Source organism: Triticum urartu, chromosome 1A (genome assembly GCF_056163025.1).
Source record: "Triticum urartu cultivar PI428250 chromosome 1A, HENAU_Tu73, whole genome shotgun sequence".
In the NCBI taxonomy this organism is placed as follows: Eukaryota; Viridiplantae; Streptophyta; class Magnoliopsida; order Poales; family Poaceae; genus Triticum; species Triticum urartu.
In genome coordinates, this window is record NC_141873.1 from 275,628,816 (window position 1) to 275,638,835 (window position 10,020).

A 10,020-nucleotide genomic window follows, 5' to 3' on the forward strand; every position below is an offset into this window, starting at 1 on the left:
TTAAAAGAGAAAGTTCCAATCTTGAAAAATTCATATCTCTTAGGTTATTTAGAGTTTTTGATTGATTCTTTTTTCTCTAGTCTGCAAATTTCCTAAAGTTTTTGTACAAAGTAGTTTCGTCCATGTTTTAGTTTTTTTTTTAAAATTGTTTTATATGGGTTTTAGTCTGATTAGTATTTCTGCTATAATATGAGCTAGAATTAATATTTTTAGGCGAATCTTTTTGCCACTGCTTTGTTTTGACCTTGCCTAGCAGTAGGATTAATTTGGGTATTTATAGATTTTATTAAAATTAGTTTTTCAAGAAAACAACACTGTGCTAGTTATTTTTAACTTGCTGCTGTTTTCTGTTGTTTAATTATTTGAAAATTTATTTTCACCTCTGTTATATTTTATTTCAGATTTGTTCCTGTAGTTATAAAGGCTGAACTTTTATTTACAGAAAAATAAAATGTTTTATTTTTTTCTTACTAGTTTTGTTTTAAACATAATTAGAGTTTTAATTTAGCTTTTTATGTGTTTCCTTTTGCTAGTAAAACTTTATGAAAAATACTTTATGTTAACTTAGCTGATTTAAATTTTATTTCTGTGAAAGTTATTAGTTTACTATTTTGTTTGTTAAGTTTTGCTTAGGACAAAACTATTTTTGTAGTTAAGGCAAAAGGTTTTCCTAGTAGTTTCTCTATAGTTTTCCCCTATTAGTTCTTTCGATGTGTTATTTGTTTTGTATTGGGTTTTCTTATTGAGTTTTATTTTGATTGTTAGATTTGCTTGCTATAATGCTTGCTTATGTGAATCTCATGATTGTTATTATAGATTTCATCAGAGAGTTGCATATAGTCCTATCAAGTTATTTTTGAGAGCGTTGTTATCTTCATCAACTTACCAGGCAAGCTCACTTTGATCATGTTTTTCATACCTATGTTTTATTTTCATGTAGTAGCACCCTTTCAACAATCCCTCCAGTAGTGTTATTGAATCTTGTAGTTGAGTAGAATGCATGAGGTAGGAACCCATCTCCCTGTTACCAAGCCCAGGATGTTATATAGTTTTAATGCTACACTATAGTAGGCGGGGTTTGGTATGAGTGCACGAGAGTGGTGTGAGAATGGAGGACTCTACGCCAATGACGACAACTCCATGATGGCATCTGCAAGGACTGCATTTTCAAGGCCTCAAGACTTCAAGACCTCGAGATTTCGAGACTCGAGACAAGAATTAAATACACACTACTGGGTGAAGGACGATTGACAGGCACCCTGGAGAAACCAGTGGATGGCCGGGATGCATGGAGAAGCGCCATGACATCTTGCGGAAAGCTTCACCCAGACTCAAAGAGACGGAAGAATACTTCATGCCCTGTGCAACCGCAAGTCACTATGGGCTCTGGCTTGGTTGACCCTAGTGGTGACTCTGGCTGGGACAGTGCTAGCACATATAGAACTATGGTAGGATTGGATGAGCACCGGACAATGGTCAGGGGAACTCTTTGGAAAACCATGTTTCGATCGTCTTGTTCTCAAACACCCTGAAGTGCGAGAACGTAAAAAGAAGGATCGAATCTTGCGGGTAAAGTGTACAAACCTCTGCAGAGGGTTTAAACCTAATCAATTAGCCATGTCCCCGGTTACGGACAATTTGAGCCTCTGAACTTGGATCTATCTCGGAACTCTCAACACCGGACTGATAATTTAATTGTGGGCAACTGTGATGAGACATCGGTTGGCGAAACCATGTCATGATAGGAAATTTTGTAGTATAGACTCCCAATTTTCCTTTGTTGTAGGGAAAATAAAACCAGTTTTTACGCAAAAACATCAGACAGGGAGCCACAAAGCCATATTGCATATAGAATAGTATTATCATCTGCTTTCTCATGTTGTGATCTTGCCGGTACATTCAATGTACTGACCTACACGGCTGCAACGTCTCTTGTTGCAGATATGTTTCTTCCGACGAGTAAGAGTACGGTACAGGGTTACGGTCTACACTCAACTTGCCGATGGCATTGATGGGACTCCACACCCGTTGATTGTTTCCGCTGAGACTTATAAGGTATATATCAGTTTTACGTTATTTATACATGTGATTGCCCTTTGATATATACATTGATGTACTGTGTGTGCCAGCATACTGATCCAGGGATGGCACAGATACACAGAGGCTTGACCGTCTGAGGTCGCGTCGCTACATCTATTGTGCTCCGGAATGTTTTTAGGGTATATGGAGATATATAGGCGGAAGAAGTACGTCAGGGGGGCCACAAGGGGCCCACGAGGGTGGAGGGCGCGCCCAGGGGGGTGGGCGCGCCCCCTGCCTCGTGGCTTCCTTGTTGCTTCCCTTACATGGACTCCAAGTCTCCCGGGTTGCTTTCCTTCCAAAAATAAGTTCCGTGAAGTTTCAGGTCAATTGGACTCCGTTTGATTTTCCTTTTCTTCGAAACCCTAAAATAGGCAAAAAAAACAGAAACTGGCACTGGGCTCTGGGTTAATAGGTTAGTCCCAAAAATCATATAAAATAGCATATAACCAACACATAGAACCTCAAAGAGTGCCCAAGAGTTTCTACCGGAGAATCACGACGAAAACGTGTGCCAACCCCTATGCATAGGTTCATGGGCGGAACCCGCAAGTTGGTCACCAAAACATACATCAAGTGAATCACGTGATATCCCATTGTCACCACATATATGCACGGCAAGACATACATCAAGTGTTCTCAAATCTTTAAAGACTCAATCCGATAAGATAACTTCAAAGGGGAAACTCAATCCATTACAAGAGAGTAGAGGGGGAGAAGAAACATAAGATCCGACTATAATAGCAAAGCTCGCGATACATCAAGATCGTGCCGAATCAAGAACACGAGAGAGAGAGAGAGATCAAACACATAGCTACTGGTACATACCCTCAGCCCCGAGGGAGAACTACTCCCTCCTCGTCATGGAGAGCACCGGGATGATGAAGATGGCCACTGGAGAGGGATTCCCCCTCCTGCAGGGTGTTGGAAGAGGTCTATACTGGTTTTTGGTGGCTACGGAGGCTTCTGGCGGCAGAACTCCCGATCTATTGTGTTCCCGGATGTTTTTAGGGTATATGGAGATATATAGGCGGAAGAAGTACGTCAGGGGGGCCACGAGGGGCCCACGAGGGCGGAGGGCGCGCCCAAGGGGGTGGGCGCGCCCCCTGCCTCGTGGCTTCCTCATTGCTTCCCTTACGTGGACTCCAAGTTTCCCGGGTTGCTTTCCTTCCAAAAATAAGTTTCATGAAGTTTAAGGTCAATTGGACTCCATTTGATTTTCCTTTTCTTCGAAACCCTAAAATAGGCAAAAACAAACAGAAACTGGCACTGGGCTCTAGGTTAATAGGTTAGTCCCAAAAATCATATAAAATAGCATATAAATGCATATAAAACATCCAAGGTTGATAATACAATAGCATGGAACAATCAAAAATTATAGATACGTTGGAGATGTATCAGCATCCCCAAGCTTAATTCTTGCTCGTCCTCGAGTAGGTAAATGACAAAAATAGAATTTTTGATGTGGAATGCTACCTAACATATTTATCCATGTAGTTCTCTTTATTGTGGCAAGAATATTCAGATCCATAAGATTCAATACAAAAGTTTAATATTGACATAAAAAATACTTCAAGCATACTAACTAAGCAATTATGTCCTCTCAAAATAATATGGCCAAAGAAAGTTATCCCTACAAAATCATATAGTATGGCTATGCTCCATCTTCACCGCACAACGTATTTAAATCATGCACAACCCCGATGACAAGCCAAGCAATTGTTTCATACTTTTGATGTTCTCAAACTTTTTCGATCTTCACGCAATACATGAGCGTGAGCCATGGATATAACACTATAGGTGGAATAGAATGGTGGTTGTGGAGAAGACAAAAAGGAGAAGATAGTCTCACATCAACTAGGCGTATCAACGGGCTATGGAGATGCCCATCAATAGATATCAATGTGAGTGAGTAGGGATTGCCATGCAACGGATGCACTAGAGCTATAAATGTATGAAAGCTCAACAAAAGAAACTAGTGGGTGTGCATCCAACTCGCTTGCTCACGAAGACCTAGGGCATTTTGAGGAAGCCCATCATTGGAATATACAAGCCAAGTTCTATAATGAAAGATTCCCACTAGTATATGAAGGTGACAACATAGGAGACTCTCTATCATGAAGATCATGGTGCTACTTTGAAGCACAAGTGTGCTAAAAGGATAGTAGCATTGCCCCTTCTCTCTTTTTCTCTCATTTTTATTTATTTTTATTTTTTTATTTGGGCCTTCTCTTTTTTATGACCTTTTTTCTCCTTTTTTTATTTGGGCTTCTTTGGCCACTTTTATTTTTTTATTTTCGTCCGGAGTCTCATCCCGACTTGTGGGGGAATCATAGTCTCCATCATCCTTTCCTCACTGGGACAATGCTCTAATAATGATGATCATCACACTTTTATTTACTTACAACTAAAGAATTACAACTCAATACTTAGAACAAAATATGACTCTATATGAATGCCTCCGGCGGTGTACTGTGATGTGCAATGACTCATGAGTGACATGTATGAAAGAATTATGAACGGTGGCTTTGCCACAAATACAATGTCAACTACATAATCATGCATAGCAATATGACAATGATGGAGCGTGTCATAATAAACGAAACGGTGGAAAGTTGCATGGCAATATATCTCGAAATGGCTATGGAAATGCCATAATAGGTAGGTATGGTGGCTGTTTTGAGGAAGGTATATGGTGGGTTTATGATACCGGCGAAAAGTGCACGGTATTAGAGAGGCTAGCAATGGTGGAAGGGTGAGAGTGCGTATAATCCATGGACTCAACATTAGTCATAAAGAACTCACATACTTATTGCAAAATCTATTAGTTATCGAAACAAAGTACTACGTGCATGCTCCTAGGGGGATAGATTGGTAGGAAAAGACCATCGCTCGTCCCCGACCACCACTCATAAGGAAGACAATCAATAAATAAATCATACTCCGACTTCATCACATAACGGTTCACCATACGTGCATGCTACGGGAATCACAAACTTCAACACAAGTATTTATCAAATTCACAACTACTCATTAGCATGACTCTAATATTACCATCTCCATATCTCAAAACAATCATCAAGTATCAAACTTCTCATAGTATTCAATGCACTCTATATGAAAGTTTTTATTATAACCCTCTTGGATGCCCATCGTATTAGGGCTAAATTCATAACCAAAGCAAATTACCATGCTGTTCTAAAGACTCTCAAAATAATATAAGTGAAATGAGATTTCATCTATTTCTATAAAATAAAACCACCACCATGCTCTAAAAAGATATAAGTGAAGCGCTAGAGCAAATGACAAACTACTCCGAAAGATATAAGTGAAGATCAATGAGTAGTCGAATAATTATGCAACTATGTGAAGACTCTCTAACATTTAAGAATTTCAGATCTTGTTATTTTATTCAAAAAACAAGCAAAACAAAATAAAATTACATCTAAGAAAAGCAAACATCATGTGAAGAAGCAAAAACTTAGGATCAACCGATACTAACCGATAGTTGTTGAAGAAGAAAGGTGGGATGCCAACCGGGGCATCCCCAAGCTTAGACGCTTGAGACTTCTTGAAATATTATCTTGGGGTGCCTTGGGCATCCCCAAGCTTGAGCTTTTGTGTCTCCTTAATTCCTCTCATATCACGGTCTCCCTAAATCTCAAAAGCTTCATCCACACAAAACTCAACAAGGACTCGTGAGATAAGTTAGTATAAACCATTGCAAAAACCTTATCATACTCTACTGTAGAAAATCACTAAAATTATTATTCAACATTGCATACTAAATGCCTATGCATATTTAATAGTCCTATCCTTAAATAGAATCATTAAAGAGGCAAACATATGCAAACAATGCAAACATAACAGCAATCTGCTTAAACAGGACAGTCTGTAAAGAGTGCAGCAAGATCCATACTTCCCTAGCTCCAAAAATTATGAAATAAAATTCCCACAGTATTAAATTTATCAGATCTTAATATGCAAAAGGTTTAAACATTTTATCACATTCTGAATTTTCTAGGGAATTATTGCAACAGAGGTAAACTTTCTGTTTTCAAACAGCAACATGTGGACTTCTAAAATAGGCATAGTAAAGGCTATCAATGCCACTTTTATTGAAATAAAAGATGCAAAACATTGTTCTAAATAACATAAATCAAATATTATCAAAATAAATTGACGCTCCAAGCAAAACACATATCATCTGGTGAATAAAAATATAGCTCCAAGTAAAGTTACCGATGAACGAAGACAAAAGAGGGGATGCCTTCCGGGGCATCCCCAAGCTTAGGCTCTTGGATATCCTTGAATATTACCTTGGGGTGACTTGGGCATCCCCAAGCTTAGGCTATTTCCACTCCTTATTCCATATTCCATCGAATCCTTACCCAAAACTTGAAAACTTCACAACACAAAACTTAACGGAAAACTCGTAAGCTCTGTTAGTATAAGAAAATAAATCACCACTTCAAGGTACTGTAATGAACTCATTCTTTATTTATATCGGTGTTAAACCTACTGTACTCCAACTTCTATATGGTTTATAAACTATTTTACTAGCCATAGATTCATCAAAATAAGTAAACAACACATGAAAAACAGAATCTGTCAAAAACAGAACAGTCTGTAGTAATCTGGATCAAACGTATACTTCTTGAACCCCCAAAATTCTAAACTAAATTTATGTACCTGAGTAATTTATATATTAATCATATGAAAAAAATAATTAATTAAATATAACTTTCCAAATAAAAATGGCAGCAATTCTTGTGAGCGCGAAAGTTTCTGTTTTTTACAGCATGATCAACAAGACTTTCCCCAAGTCTTCCCAAAGGTTCTACTTGGCACAAACACTAATTAAAAGCATAAAACCACATCTAAACAGAGGCTAGACGAATTATTTATTACTAAACAGGAACAAAAAGCAAGGAAATAAAATAAAATTGGGTTGCCTCCCAAGAAGCGCTATCGTTTAACGCCCCTAGCTTGGCATGATAATGACAATGATGCTCACATAAAGGATAAGAATTGAAACATAAAGAGAGCATCATGAAGAATATGACTAGCACATTTAAGCCTAACCCACTTCCTATGCATAGGTATTTTGTGAGCAAACAACTTGTGGGAACAATAATCAACTAACATAGGAGGGCAAAACAAGCATAACTTCAAAACTTTAAGCACATAGGGAGGAAACTTGATATTCTTGCAATTCCTACAAGCATATATTCCTCCCTCATAATAATTTTTGGTAGCATAATGAATAAATTCAAAAATATAACCAGCACCTAAAGCATTCTTTTCATGATCTACAAGCATAGAAAATTTACTACTCTCCACATAAGCAAAATTCTTCTCATTCGGAATAGTGGGAGTATCATAAGAGACTCGAATACTATAAATTGTTTCCACATTAAAAGAGTAATGTTCAGAAAAGGGGTAACCATAATCATTCCAAGTTTTATAAATATAATCACTACTTTTTATAGCATAAGTATCATCACAATAATCGTCATAAGTAGGACGAATGCCATCATCATTATAAATTTGCATATCAAAACTTGGGGGACTAAAAATATCATCTTCATTAAACGTAGCATCCCCAAGCTTGGGAAAAACATTAATTGCAGCAAATATATTCTCAAAAACATCATCTTCATCAAAGATAGCATCCCTAAGTTTGGGCCTTTTCATATCATAAGCATAATCACTCTCATCATTAATAGTATGGATAGCACCAATAGTATAGCAATTATCATATTCTTCCAAGCAAGTGCCAAAAAGATTTTCAAGATCATAAGAAGTATCATTATCTTCCACAATTATATTTCCATGAGGCACAATAGTAATAGGAGCAGCATTATTTGGGGGAGATATCTTTTTACCTCTCTTCCTTTTTCTTTTCTTCTTCTTCACCACATCATGTGTGGGTTCAATCCTCTCTTTGGAGCTCCTTATTAATGAGATTAGTTGAATAGGAGGCTCCTCCTCGTTACCTGATTCATCATAAGAAATAATCGGAGGATATTGGGAAGTCTCTTCCCTTTCATTAGTATTCTCTTCATCTTCTATTTGTTTTCTTTTCTTTATGTAATTGGCAATATAAGGATTTTCAATGCAATTCACTGCACAATACATATAAATTTCCTCTAGATCAAAATGAAGAACTCTATCAAGGGCAAATTTTGGAATATCCTTAGTTATACGTTTCATTTATGTCAGGACCCCGATTCCAAGTCACATCGATCTAGCCGGTAACGCCTCATATCACTTTGCGGCCTCACGCACGGTATTCCCACGGGTGTCGCCTTACCATGGCCCGGGACTGTTTGTGCCTTTTGGCTCACGTATATGATAGTGTCGCTAGCATCCATATGACAGAGAACCCAGGCCGACATGACTAGTCGTGAACCCAAAGCGGCACGGACCTATGGGAACAGGCATACATGAATGACATCGAGCATGTCGGTCAACCGCGTGTGAATCCGGGCTGTAGCACTGGGCTAATAGGACTCCGGGGAACCCGGGCTGTAGCAGGCTAGGCAGGACTCCGGATGTCACCGCGTGACATTTCCTCGAAGGGACAGACATAGGAACGAAGTGAAACACATGCCGGCCAGTCAAGTGTCCTGAGCAGTAGTGCTGGGCTAGCAGGACTCCGGTGAACTGGGCTGTAGCGGACTACTATGGCTCATGGAAGCACAAGACTACATTTCCCCATAAGAGAGGCTACCAAGGATAAACAACTAGGTTGTCAGATCCCACACATACCAAGCATTTCAATCATACACACAATATGCTCGATATGTGTAAATACAACATGGCATCACAACAAGACTCTACGACTCAAAGTATTTATTCATTAGGCTCCGAGGAGCGAGATATTACAAACATGGGTCTCATGACCCAACATTCAGGGCATACAAGCAACAAGCACATGCGGAAGCTTAACATGTCCGAGTACAGACATCTACAAATGAAAAAGGCTTGAGAAGCCTGACTATCTACAAGATCCCGCCGAGGGCACAAGATCGTAGCTGAGGTATCAAGCTAAACGTCGAAGTCCACATGGAACTACTAGCGAGATTGTAGTCTCTCTGCAAAACATAAATTAAGCAAATGTGAGTACAAATGTACCCAGCAAGACTTACATCAGAACTAACTACATATGCATCGGTATCAACAAAGGGGGTGGTGGAGTTTAACTGCAGCAAGCCAGCTTTGACTTAGTGGCTAACCTGAACTACGACTGCAAGCAACTCTTTTGAGGTGGCGCACACGAGTCCACATATTCACCATATCAATACACCACTATGGATCCGCTCCCGTATCCCTACGAGAAGGCCATCCATAGCACTCACGCTTATCTTGCGAGTTTTAGAGTATCCACTTTCACTTGTCTATGAACTATGCAAGGGGTCCAAGTTTCCATACCTGAGGAATCCGGCTATTCGAATAGATAATGATAACCCTGCAGGGGTGTACTTCTTCACACACGCTCCCACCACTTACCATCGTCTACACGACATGTACTCGGCAACCTTCAAGCGGAAGCCCAACGAGGGTGTCGGCCACGGCCTACCTAAACACTCAATGTCTCTAGTCCAGGTTTATCGCCTATCCAAGTTCCATCCGCAGGGAGTCCGGTTGAGGTTTCCACATACGGCCCCGAACGATGTGAACAGGGTTCCCGAGACACCAAACGGGCGCCCGGTACACCGTGCCACGGTGTATCTACCGCATCATAGCCCACCCCTAGGGTCAGCGCTACGCATGGCCGCCAACACATAACCTAAAAACACCAGAAACTAGTTGCAACTCCTAGACAGAGTACTAGGGTGATTAAGAAGCCGAGAGGGTCAATTAAGGATCCCAATGAGTGGTAGTAGCTGTTCATGGATCACAGACATAGAACTCAGTTCCTGAGGACGGCTGCAA